Below are 13074 nucleotides of genomic sequence, written 5' to 3' on the forward strand. Positions count from 1 at the left end.
CATGAAGTGGTGACCGTGGATGTTCACAGTGTCCAGTGACTTATGACCAGTGTTGGGACTAACGCGTTATTAAGTAACGCGTTACAGTAACTACGTTATCATTGTGGTAACGAGCACGGGAACTAGTTATTATGCCAAAACCAGGAACGCGTTACTCGTTACTGGGATTTAAATAGGCTCGTTATTCGTTACTTTGTGTGGTGGCTATCGCGGAGCTTCCACAGATTCAATAACATTAGCAAGTGGTGGAAGCCAGCAGGTGGATGCAAGAGGAGAGACCTGAAGCAGCCGCCGGTCCGAGTATCAGGTGAACTGAACTTCAGGTAAGAAGTTATAACCTGCAGTTTATCTCAGTCACATATAAATCAAGTTTAGGTGGAGTTTATTTTCGTTATGCTGACTTTTTCGTACTGCGTACTAGCTAGCATGACGGAGTTTCTATACAGCTGGGTGGGTGCAATGTTACTGATGTTGAACTTTATTTTGTTCATACGGTTAATTATTAGAGTTGCCAACCGTCCCGTAAAAAACAGAATCGTCTTGTATTTGGAGAAAATTTTACGGGTTTCGTATTGAGGTGAAAAGGAACATTTTGTCCCGGACTTCAGCTACAATGAAAAAGACACAAAGCTGGAGTTACTCTGTGTTTACGCTGCACAGCTGCCTCTTCTTCTCTCATTCTCCCCCCTCCCTCTCCTGTTTCTACTTCAATCATGAAACTGATCAATGATCAGCTGATCGGCTTTTCTCTCTTGTTTGTTTATTGCCCACTTTGCGCCAGAAAGAGGAAACCAGTGGATGTCGCGGTAAACAACAGCAGCACTTTTAAGCTTGATCAGCTGTTGTTAGAATTTATTTAATATTAATTTCTTGTATCAGCTGATGTTTGCTGGAGCCAAGCTGTAAAGCTGCTGGTCATGATATCGGTTTGTATATGTGGTGAGATGGAAACATGAAGATGAAACCAGGAGATGTCCTTACTGGATCATCAGAGCTGAACAGGTGATGGAGAAACAGGTTTACCTTTTAGGTGACATGAATGAGTTGAAGGGAAGTTATGAACTGTTTCTGAGAAATAACACCAGGATCCTTTTTTTATGTAGCTGACAGCTGGTAACTGTGCAGGGGCGGATCTAGCAAAGTGTTGCCAGGGGGGCAGGTAGGGCATTAACAGGGAGAGGGGGCACAAGGAAATACTTTTCTTTCTTATTCTCATTTAAAATGTCTAGCTTTTAAAAAATAATTATCTGAGTCTTACAACAAACAATTGATAGATTGATACATATATACCATCAGAACAGTGTACATCACTGTCACAACAGCGTTTGTTTTCATTCAAAGGCTTTATGATTTTTCCTATAATGGTGGGCCGGTCTCTAGTCAAAATGCCCAGGATGATTTTTTTTGTCCCAGTCCAGCCCTGTAAGCAGCTCATCTGCACTCTGGTGTTACCTGCATCTTCCTATACAGAAGGCAGAATTTCCGAGTTCTAAGTACAATCGAAAGCACCACGACTGCAGTTTTTGTGTTGGATGTAAAAAGCAGGCTAGAATCATGCGGCGGTCAACGACGGTCCAGGCGTGGGATTTCTCTCATGGAAGTGTGCACATTATTTTTTTCCTTTCTATTGGTAGGTGGCACAGTGCACTTGTGGCAAGTAAGCAAGCTAGAAGACTGGTAGTCTGGCTGGGTATCCAGTTACAGAAGCAACACATTAACAAGAGAATTCTGAGTAAAACCAAAGTTACTTTCCCTAGTAACTAGTTACTCTGAAAGTAACGAGTAACTTGAAGTAACTGAGTTACTTTTGATAGAAGTAACTAGTAATGTAACTAAGTTACTAATTTAAAGTAACTTACCCAACACTGCTTATGACATCGTGATTGAGGAGTTATAGAGTCTAACTGCTGTTGGGATGAATGATCTGCGAAAGCGCTCCTTCCTGCAGTGAGGGTGTTTCAGTCTCTGACTAAAGGAGCTGCTCAGCCCACTCACATACTCATGCAGTGAGTGATGTGGGTTGTTCATGATGGATGTCAGCTTTACTAACATCCTCCCCTCACTAACCACCTCCACGGACTCCAGGGGACATCCCAACACGGAGCTAGACCTCCGCACCAGTTTGTCAATCCTGCTCCTGTCCATGTCCGTGCATCCACTCCCCCAGCAGGCCACTGCATAGAAAAGGGCAGATGCTGCCACAGTGTCATAGAATGTCCTTAACAGAGTCCTGCAGACTCCGAAGGACCTCAGTCTCCTCAGCAGGTGGAGGCTCTGGCCCTTCTTATACAGGACGTCTGTATTTGTAGTCCAGTCCAGTTTATTGTTGAGGTGAACACCCAGGTACTTATAAGAGTCCACTATCTCAATGTCTTTCCCTTGGATGTTCATCGGTGTTGTAGGGGGTGACAGCGGATGCTGTCCAAGATAAAGACAATGTTGGATAACACCTCCCACCCACTCCATGACATGTTGGTCAGTCACAGGAGCTCGTTCAGTGAGAGACTGAGATTACCGAAAAGCACCACTGAACGACACAGGAAATCATTCCTGCCTGTGGCCATCTCCCTGTACAACGCATCCACTTAACACACTGTTTGCTGCTACAACTACACATGTTTCTTTTCCAAATATTTATTTATAAGTGACTTATGTATGTATGTATGTATATATATGTATATATTGTACTATTCTTAGTTAGCGTATTGTCTGTCTTGTCTTAATGTTGGTTTAAAATGGAGCACTGTAACAAAAAATAATTTCCCCCAGGGATCAATAAAGTATTCTGATTCTGACTTCTTCCTGAAGTCTATAATCATCTCCTTTGTCTTGCCGGCGTTGATTTGGAGTACGTTGGTCTCACACCAGCCAACAAAGTCACTGATGACCCCCCTGTAAGTGAATGGTAAATGGCCTGTATTTATATAGCGCTTTTCTAGTCCCTAAGGACCCCAAAGCGCTTTACATATCCAGTCATCCACCCATTCACGCACACATTCACACACTGGTGATGGTAAGCTACATTGTAGCCACAGCCACCCTGGGGCGCACTGACAGAGGCGAGGCTGCCGGACACTGGCGCCACCAGGCCCTCTGACCACCACCAGTAGGCAACGGGTGAAGTGTCTTGCCCAAGGACACAACGACCGAGACTGTCCACGTTGGGGCTCGAACCGGCAACATTCCGATTACAAGGCGAACTCCCAACTCTTGAGCCACGATCGCCCCTAAGAGCAGCACATGGTGTAATGTAGATGGCCTAAACCAGCAGCACAGGCCCTGGTGTGCTGTAGATGGCCTCTACCAACAGCTGCTCAGTCCCTTGTGTACTGTAGATGGCCTCAGCCAACAGCACATGCGCTGTTTTGCTGTAAATGGCCTCTACCAACAGAAGCACAGGCCCTGGTGTACTGTAGATGGCCTCTACCAACAGCAGCTCAGTCCCTTGTGTACTGTAGATGCCCTCGGCCAACAGCACATGTGCTGGTGTGCTATAACTGGCCTATACCAACAGAAGCTCAGGCCCTGGTGTGATGTAGATGGCCTTAGCTAGCAACACAGGCCCTGCTGTGCTGTTGATGGCCGAAGACAGCAGCACAAGCCCTGTAGCAATGTTGTTTGCCTTAGCTAGTAGCACAGGCCCTGGTGTGCTGTTGATGGTATCAGTCATCAACACAGGCCCTGGTGCAATTAAGATGGCGTCAGCCAGCAGGACAGGCCTTGGTGTAATGTAGTTTGCCTCTACCAACAGACGCTTAGGCCCTGGTGTGATGGAGATGGCCTTAGCAATAAAGCACAGGCCCTGCTGTGATGTTGATGGCCTAAGACAGCAGCACATGCCCTGGTGTGCCGTAGATGGCCTCTACCAACAGAAGCTCAGGCCCTGGTGTGATTTAAATGGCCTAAGAAAGCAGCACAGTCCCTGTTGCAATGTTGATGGCCTTAGCTAGCAGCACCAGTCCTGATATAATGTAGATGGCCTAAGCAAGCACCACAGGCCCTCGTGTAATGTAGATAGCCTCAGCCAGCACCACAGGCCCTGGTGTAATGTAGATTGCATCAGCCAGCGCACAGGCCCTTTTGTGCTGTAAATGGCCTCTACCAAGCTTAGGTCCTGGTGTGATGTAGATGGCCTCAGCCAGCAGCACAGGACCTTGTGTAATGTAGATGGCCTTAGCTAGCAGCACAGGCCCTGGTGTGATGTAGATGGCATCAGCCAGCAGCACAGGCCCTGGTGTAATGTAGCTTCCCTCAGCCATCAGCACAGGACCTTGTGTAATGTAGATGGCCTTAGCTAGCAGCACAGGCCCTGTTGTGTTGTAGATGGCCTCAGCCACCAGCACAAGCCCTGGTATGCTGGAGATGGCATCAGCCAGCAGCACAGGCCCTGGTGTGTTGTAGATGGCCTATGCCAGGAGAAGAGGGCTTGGTGTGGCTCAAATGGTTTTTGCTAGCGGCACAAGCCCTGGTGTGTTGTAGACAGCCTCAGCCGGCAGCACAGGCCCTGGTGCCTCCAGCAATAAACAACTTAAACATAAACAATCACAAAGAAAGAACAATACTGTATCCTCATCTGAACCAAAGAGTAAAACAGTGAAATGTGGATTCTTAATTATTAGGTCTCTCTCCTCCAAGCCTCTGTTAGTACATGACTTAATAATTGATCAACAAATTGATTTACCCTGCCTTACAGAAACCTGGTTGCAGCAGGATAATTATGTTAGTTTAAATGAATCAAGACCCCCGAGTCATTCTAACTACCAGAAATCTCGAAGCACAGGCCGAGGGGGCAGTGTGGCAGCAATTTTTCACACCAGCCTATTAATTAACGAAAGACCAAGACAGACTTTAAATTAATTTGAAAGCCTGATGTTTAACCTTGTCCACCCCAGCTGTAAAACTCAGAAACCAGTCTTACTTGTTATCATCTATCGTCCACCTGGGCCTTACACAGAGTTTCTGTCTGATTTCTCGGACGTTTTATCTGATTTAGTTCTCAGCTCAGATAAAACAATTATTGTGGGTGATTTTAACATCCATGTAGATGCTAATTGGCTTCTCTCAACATGTAAAATAACCCACCCACCACTTTAATCACACTCTAGATCTTGGCATAGAAACTGAACATTTAACAGTGTTTCCTGAAAACCCTCTCCTGTCTGATCATTTCCTGATAACATTTACATTTACAATAATTGATTACACACCAGTGGAGAGTAGACTTTATCAAGGTAGATGTCTTTCTCAAAGCGCTGGAACTAAGTTTAAGAATATAATCCACCCACTGTTATCATCTTCAATGCCCTGTACCAACATAGAGCAGAGCAGCTATCTGAACACTACTCCAACAGAGGTCGAATATCTTGTTAATAATTTTACCTCCTCACTACATACGACTCTGGATACTGTAGCTCCTGTGAAAACAAAGGTCTCAAATCAGAAGTACCTGACTCCGTGGTATAATTCTCAAACACGTACCCTAAAGCAGATGACTCGTAAGCTGGAGAGGAAATGGCGTGTCACAAATTTAGAGGATCATCATTTAGCCTTGAGAAATAGTTTGCTGCTTTATAAGAAAGCCCTCCGCAAAGCCAGAACATCTTACTATTCGTCACTGATTGAAGAAAATAAGAACAACCCCAGGTTTCTCTTCAGCACTGTAGCCAGGCTGACAAAAAGTCAGAAAGTCAGTGGCTCTTTTGAGCCAACCATCCCTTTAACGTTAACTAGTAATGACTTCATGAACTTCTTCACAAATAAAATTTTTATCATTAGAGAAAAAAATACCAACAATCATCCCACAGATGTAATATTATCTACAGCTACTCTTAGTACCATTGATGTTAAGTTAGACTCTTTTTCTCCAATTGATCTTTCTGAGTTAACTTCAATAATTACTTCCTCCAAACCATCAACGTGTCTTTTAGACCCCATTGCTACAAAACTGCTCAAAGAAGTCCTGCCATTAATTAATTCTTCGATCTTAAATATGATCAATTTATCTCTAATAATCGGCTATGTACCACAGGCCTTCAAGCTGGCTGTAGTTAAACCTTTACTCAAAAAGCCATCTCTAGACCCAGCAGTCTTAGCTAATTATAGGCCAAAATCCAACCTTCCTTTCATATCAAAAATCCTTGAAAGAGTAGTTGTCAAACAGCTAACTGATCATCTGCAGAGGAATGGCTTAATAGAAGAGTTTCAGTCAGGTTTCAGAGCTCATCACAGCACAGAAACAGCTTTAGTGAAGGTTACAAATGATCTTCTTATGGCCTCTGACAGTGGACTCATCTCTGTGCTTGTCCTGCTAGACCTTAGTGCAGCATTTGATACTGTTGACCATAATATCCTATTAGAGCGATTAGAACATGCTGTAGGTATTACAGGTACTGCGCTGCAGTGGTTTGTATCATATCTATCCAATAGTCTCCAATTTGTACATGTAAATGGAGAGTCCTCTTCACATGCTGAGGTTAATTATGGAGTTCCACAGGGTTCAGTGCTAGGACCAATTCTGTTTACATTATACATGCTTCCCCTTGGCAGCATAATTAGAAGACATAGCATACATTTACACTGCTATGCAGATGACACCCAGCTCTATCTATCTATGAAGCCAGATATATCACACCAATTAGTTAAACTGCAGGGATGTCTTAAAGACATAAAGACCTGGATGGCCGCTAACTTTCTGCTTCTTAATTCAGATAAAACTGAGGTTATTGTACTCGGCCCTGAAAATCTTAGAAATATAGTATCTAAGCAGATTTTTACTCTGAATGGCATTACCTTGGCCTCCAGTAACGCGGTGAGGAACCTTGGAGTCATTTTTGACCAGGACATGTCCTTCAACGCACATATTAAACAAATATGTAAGACTGATTTCTTCCATTTGTGCAACATCTCTAAAGTTAGAAATATCTTGTCTCAGAGTGACGCTGAAAAACTAGTTCATGCATTTATTACTTCCAGGCTGGACTACTGTAATTCATTATTATCAGGATGTGCTAAAAACTCCCTGAAAAGCCTTCAGCTAATCCAAAATGCTGCAGCAAGAGTACTGACAGGGACTAGAAAGAGAGAGCATATTTCTCCTGTTTTGGCTTCCTGTTAAATCCAGAATTGAATTCAAAATCCTGCTCCTCACATACAAGGTCTTAAATAATCAGGCCCCATCTTATCTTAATGACCTTGTAGTACCATATCACCCTATTAGAGCACTTCGCTCTCGCACCGCAGGCCTACTGGTTGTTCCTAGAGTATTTAAAAGTAGAATGGGAGGGGAGAGCCTTCAGTTTTCAGGCCCCTCTTCTGTGGAACCAGCTTCCAGTTTGGATTCGGGAGAGAGACACTATCTCTACTTTCAAGATTAGGCTTAAAACTTTCCTTTTTGCTAAAGCATATAGTTAGGGCTGGACCAGGTGACCCTGAATCCTCCCTTAGTTATGCTGCAATAGACGTAGGCTGCCGGGGATTCCCATGATGCATTGAGTTTTTCCTTTCCAGTCACCTTTCTCACTCACTATGTGTTAATAGACCTCTCTGCATTGAATCATATCTGTTATTAACCTCTGTCTCTCTTCCACAGCCTGTCTTTTATCCTGTCTTCCTTCTCTCACCCCAACCGGTCGCAGCAGATGGCCCCGCCCCTCCCTGAGCCTGGTTCTGCTGGAGGTTTCTTCCTGTTAAAAGGGAGTTTTTCCTTCCCACTTTGCCAAAGTGCTTGCTCATAGGGGGTCATATGATTGTTGGGTTTTTCTCTGTATCTATGAAGCGCCTTGAGGCGACTTTTGTTGTGATTTGGCGCTATATAAATAAAATTTTATTTAATTGAATTGAATTGATGTGTTCTAGTTGGCCTCAGCCAGAAGCAAAGGCCCTGGTGTGTTGTAGTTGGTTATGCCAGCAGCAGAGGGCCTAGTGTGGCTCACTTAGGTTTTGCCAGCAGCACAAGCCCTGGTGTGGTGGAGATGGCACCAGCAGGCAGCACAGGCCCCGGTGTGGTGCGGATGGTCTCACCCGGAAGCACAAGCCATTGCTGAAAACAGCCAAAAGGAATGTCGTTAATGTGCCCTCATTAATTGGCAGCTGCTTTGGGTCTTTCAACACCCTCCTTCTCTGGATCAAAAGCAGTTCAATGACATGAAAAGGGGAAGCTTATAGCACCTGGTATTCCCAGGAAGTCTCCCATGCAAGTACTAACAAAGCCCAACCCTGCTTAGCTTCTGAGATCAAACAAGATCAGGTGTGCTCAGGGTGGTAATAATAATACATTTTTTATTTAAAAATAGCACCTTTCAAAGCACCCAAGGATACTGTACAACAAATAAAAACACAAAAACTGGAAAAGATAAGATAAAACTTAAGAGCATACAGAGGTTTAAACTAGAGATGGACCGATCCGATATTACGTATCGGTATCGGTCCGATACTGACCTAAATTACTGGATCGGATATCGGAGAAAAATTAAAAATGTAATCCGATCCATTAAATATCACGAAAGCACCTCACAAAACTTGCAACACGCCGTAACTCGCCTCAGAACATTAGCACGTAGGAGCAGTATGCATCACGTGATAGAGTGGCTGTGGCATGCGGGACCTGTTGGTGGTCTGGCTAGCATGTGGAGCTTCGCTAGCAACCCGGCATTTCATCTCCGACAAAGTTATCCCCGACAGAAGTAAAGCAAGTATGTAAGTCCATCTCTGAATGTTTGTAAAGCATTCCTGCTTTAAGCTTAACAAGCAACTGCCTCTTCTTGCTGCTACTTCAATCATGAAACTGCTTTTCTGTCGCGAGTCCGTCTCTCTTGTTTGTTTTTGGCCCACTTCACGCCAGAAAGAGGAAACCAGTGGATAAACAACAGCAGCACGTTTAAGCTTGATAAGTTGTTGTTAGAATTTATTTAATATTACTTTCTACACCAGGATCTTTTTCTACGTAGCTGACGCTGGTAACTGTGCAGGGGCGGATCTAGCAAAGTTTAGCCAGGGGGGCCGATAGGGCATGAACAGGGAAAAGGGGGCACAAAGACATACTTTTCTTTCTTATTCTCATTTAAAATGTCTAGCTTTTAATAAATAATTATCTGACACGCAAAGTTTTAATTTGATGTAAAATGAATAGAAGTCAATTACTGTATATAATGACTATTAAGTCTAATATATATACCCTAGTAAGCTATAGTACTTTTTCCTTTGGGAAGGTACCATCTGTGCAGTCTGCAATTTTGTTGAAGAGAGATGTTGAATCTATTTAATATTTCTTGAAAAATAATTGATTTCTGTGCATTTTTTTTCACACTGCATCAAATCGTGGTTTGGGAACAGCTGTGTGAAGGACCAAAAAGCTCTCCAGAGAGTGATCCGTACAGCAGAACGCTGCTGCAGGATTGCTCTCCCCCCGCTTCAGGACACCTACACCAGGAGATGCCGGACTAGAGCAGCGCAGATACTGAAGGACCCGTCCCATCCAGGCAACAAACTGTTCCAACTTCTGCAATCTGGTAGAAGGTTCCGCATCTTCCGGGCAAGGACAGAGAGACTCAAGAGGAGCTTCTATCCCCAAGCCATCCGTGCCCTAAACACACACACCCGCCCTCTCACATCATCTATAATTGACTGAGACAGGACTCTCTTCCAGACACTCTAAACCAAGGCACAATGTACATTTCAATTCCTTTAATTTTAAATATGTTTATATTGTCTATCCTGTAAAATAGTCAGATGTCTATTCATATTAATGTACAGAATTCACCTGCTTGCTGCTACTACTGCACATTCACCCAGTGTATATACTATATATATATATATATATATATATATACATATATATATATATATATATATATATATATATGTATATATATATATATATATATATATATATATATATATATATATATATATATATATTGTCATGGTCCTGGGTCGTTGACCCAGCGTTTTGTGTTTTGTGATTATTTCCCTCTGTTCTAGTTATTCTGTGTCCTCCCCCTTGTGTCCGGTTCGGGTTCTAGATTTCCTGTTTTGTTCTGAAAGTCTGTGTCTGTTGTCATTGTGTTCAGCTTGTGTCCTCCAGTCATCATGTGTATTCAGATCAGCTGTTCTTCCCTCCTGTGTGCGATTACCTGATTACCTTGTGTGTGTATATATAGTGGGTGTCGGTCTGTATTCGTTGTCGGCTCGTCTGCGTTCTATGGTGTTCCTGTCTCTGCGTCTCTCTGCCCCGCACCCCTTTTGTATGGTCTCAGGTTTGTCACTTAGTTTCTCCCAGTTTAGGTTTCCGTTTGTAATTACTCATGCTTCATTGCCTGTTTTTGCCACTACCACCCTGTAAATAAACGTCACTCGTATCATCAGTTTGCTGCATTTTGGGTCCTCCTTTTCCTCCACTCCACACGGCTCTCCGCCAGCCGTGACAGTACGAGCCGACCAGACATGGACCCAGCGGCATCCGCACCTCCCGAGGAGCTTCGGGAGGAACTAATTGACTCTGTTTCCAGGTTGGTTAACCTATGGCTCGAGCATGAGGGGGAAGAGTGTCTCCGCGCTGTAGAAGCCAGGCTACAGCAGCTCATCTCCGCTCACTCCTGGCTGCTGGACTCTCTTCACCCGCTCGCACAGGACTTCATACTCAACGAACTGCACCTTCACCCACCAGCCGCTACCGCTTCCCAACTCAGCCCGGCGGCGAAGATTTTGCCCGGCCCGCCGGAGGTTTTGCCCGGCCCGCCGGAGGTTTTGCCCGGCCCGCCGGAGGCTTTGCCCGGGAGGAAGCGACGATCGCGCCGTCGGCGCATCACCCCACAGCCGAAGACTAGGACTTCGGAACTGCCAGCTGTGAGAGACAAACCACACAATACTGAAAACATTCCTCAAGAGCTGGCCAGTTCTGAGACTGTGACACACTCCAGGGCCTCTCCAGAGGCTGGGTTCCAGCCCCCAGCCGACTCTGGACCCCTGGAGGTTAAGAAGCCAGCTGAGGACTGCATCCGGCTGTCGCTGCCTGAGCTGAGTCACTGCTCTGTGCAGCCGCAGTCCGCTTTGTGTTCGCCAGAGGCCCGTGTGCCTGCTGGTTCTGATCTGTTCCTGCCAGAGGCCCATGCGCCTGCTGGTTCTGACCTGTCCCTGCCAGAGGCCCGTGCGCCTGCTGGTTCTGAACTGTGCCTGCCAGAGGCCCGTGCGCCTACTGGTTCTGAACTGTGCCTGCCAGAGGCCCGTGCGCCTACTGGTTCTGAACTGTGTGTTCCAGGGGCCCCGGTGCCCACTGGTCCAGAGACTGTTTTCGCTGGGGGGCCCGAGGAGCCCGTCCAGCCTCCTGCTTCGCCTGCTGGGGGGCCCGAGGAGCCCGTCCAGCCTCCTGCTTCGCCTGCTGGGGGGCCCGAGGAGCCTGTCCAGCCCCAAGACTCGTCAGCTGGAGGGCCCAAGGAGCCCGTCCAGCCCCAAGACTCGTCAGCTGGAGGGCCTGAGGAGCCCGTCCAGCCCCCTGCTGCAACATCGTCATCTGCCTCGCCTGGCCCGGCTGCAGCTTCATCGTCTGCCTCGCCTGGTCCGGCTGCAGCTCCATCGTCTGCCTCGCCTGGCCCGGCTGCAGCATCATCGTCTGCCTCGCCTGGCCCGGCTGCAGCATCATCGTCTGCCTCGCCTGGCCCGGCTGCAGCATCGGCTGCAGCATCGGCTTCAGCTTCGCCTGGCCCGGCTTCAGCATCGGCTTCAGCTTCGCCTGGTCCAGCCTCTGCTTTAGTCTCGTCTGGTCCAGCCTCTGCTTCAGTCTCGTCTGGTTCAGCCTCTGCTTCAGTCTCGTCTGGTCCAGCCTCTGCTTCTGCTTCAGTCTCGTCTGGTCCAGCCTCCGCTTCAGCTTCAGCTTCGCCTGGTCCAGCCTCCGCTTCAGCTTCAGCTTCGCCTGGTCCAGCCTCCGCTTCAGCCGCGCCTGGTCCAGCCTCCGCTTCAGCTTCAGCCGCGCCTGGTCCAGCCTCTGCTTCGGTCTCGTCTGGTGCTGGGACGGCTACGCCACCTTCGGGTCCTGAACTGCCGCCTCGACGTCGGCGGTCATCTGCCAGGCCGCTGGTGGAGCGTCATCGTCACTATGGACGACCTCCTAGATGCCGCCGTTGCTGTCCGCACGGTCGGCCGCCTGAACTGTTTCCTCGTCACCGCCGTTGCTGTCCGCACGGTCGGCCGCCTGAACTGTTTCCTCGTCACCGCCGTTGCTGTCCGCACGGTCGGCCGCCTGAACTGTTTCCTCGTCATCGCCGTTGCTGTCCGCACAGTCGGCCGCCTGAACTGTTTCCTCGTCACCGCCGTTGCTGTCCGCACGGTCGGCCGCCTGAACGGTTTCCTCGTCACCGCCGTTGCTGTCCGCACGGTCGGCCGCCTGAACAGTTTCCCTGTTGCCGCTGCTGCCATGTGCACGGTCGGCCCCCTGAACTGCCTCCACTCCGCCACCGCTGCCTTCCTTTTTTTTTTTTTTCTTTTTTTTTTGGCCTGTCCCGTTTGGCTCTTTTGCCATCAGAATTGTTGTCTAAAGGCAAAGAAAGATGCCCAACGGATTTACTTTACCAAACTGACCATCCCAGCCTTGCCGTAATGGTCCATTTGATTCACCTTTTATTGTTTATTTTATTTTCACTTACTGAATACGGGACAGACTTGACTGGGGGAAAGAAGGGGAGAAAGAAAGAAGGAAAGAGAAACAGCTGAGAAGAGGAACGGGGGAGAAGGGCAAAAGACAAAAACCAACAGAACAGGCAGAGAAAAAAAATGCATATATCAATCACCTGGATCACCTGCTGAGAAAGAAAAAAGAAAGCAAGCAGAAGAGAACAAGAGTAATAGAATAAACAACATCACAATGATATATGGGAATATGACAGTAAATACTAAATGTTAAACATTATTGTGCAGCACATAAGATCAACAGAACACAGTGTGCTTTGAGGTAGGAGCCAAAAAGGGTGTAGTTTGTGGGTGTGATCACCCGTGTGTACACCTGTGAGCATGGACGCGCTTGTTTTTTGTTTTTTAAAAGGTTCCTTCATGTAATAATCTGCTAGAGGGTGTGGGGGGGCCACA

The 13074-nt window shown here is 46.8% G+C and overlaps 1 pseudogene; it reads right to left on the reverse strand.

Annotated features, from left to right (window-relative positions):
• The window catches only part of LOC146571997 (large ribosomal subunit protein uL4m-like), a 30335-nt pseudogene extending 18658 nt beyond the window's left edge, over positions 1-11677 (reverse strand).
• Positions 11678-13074: the final 1397 nt, after the last annotated feature.

This window comes from Mchenga conophoros, linkage group LG6 (assembly GCF_057382185.1).
Source record: "Mchenga conophoros isolate Kocher_MC1m ecotype Shallow Benthic linkage group LG6, M_conophoros_male_GT1.1, whole genome shotgun sequence".
NCBI classification, from domain to species: Eukaryota; Metazoa; Chordata; class Actinopteri; order Cichliformes; family Cichlidae; genus Mchenga; species Mchenga conophoros.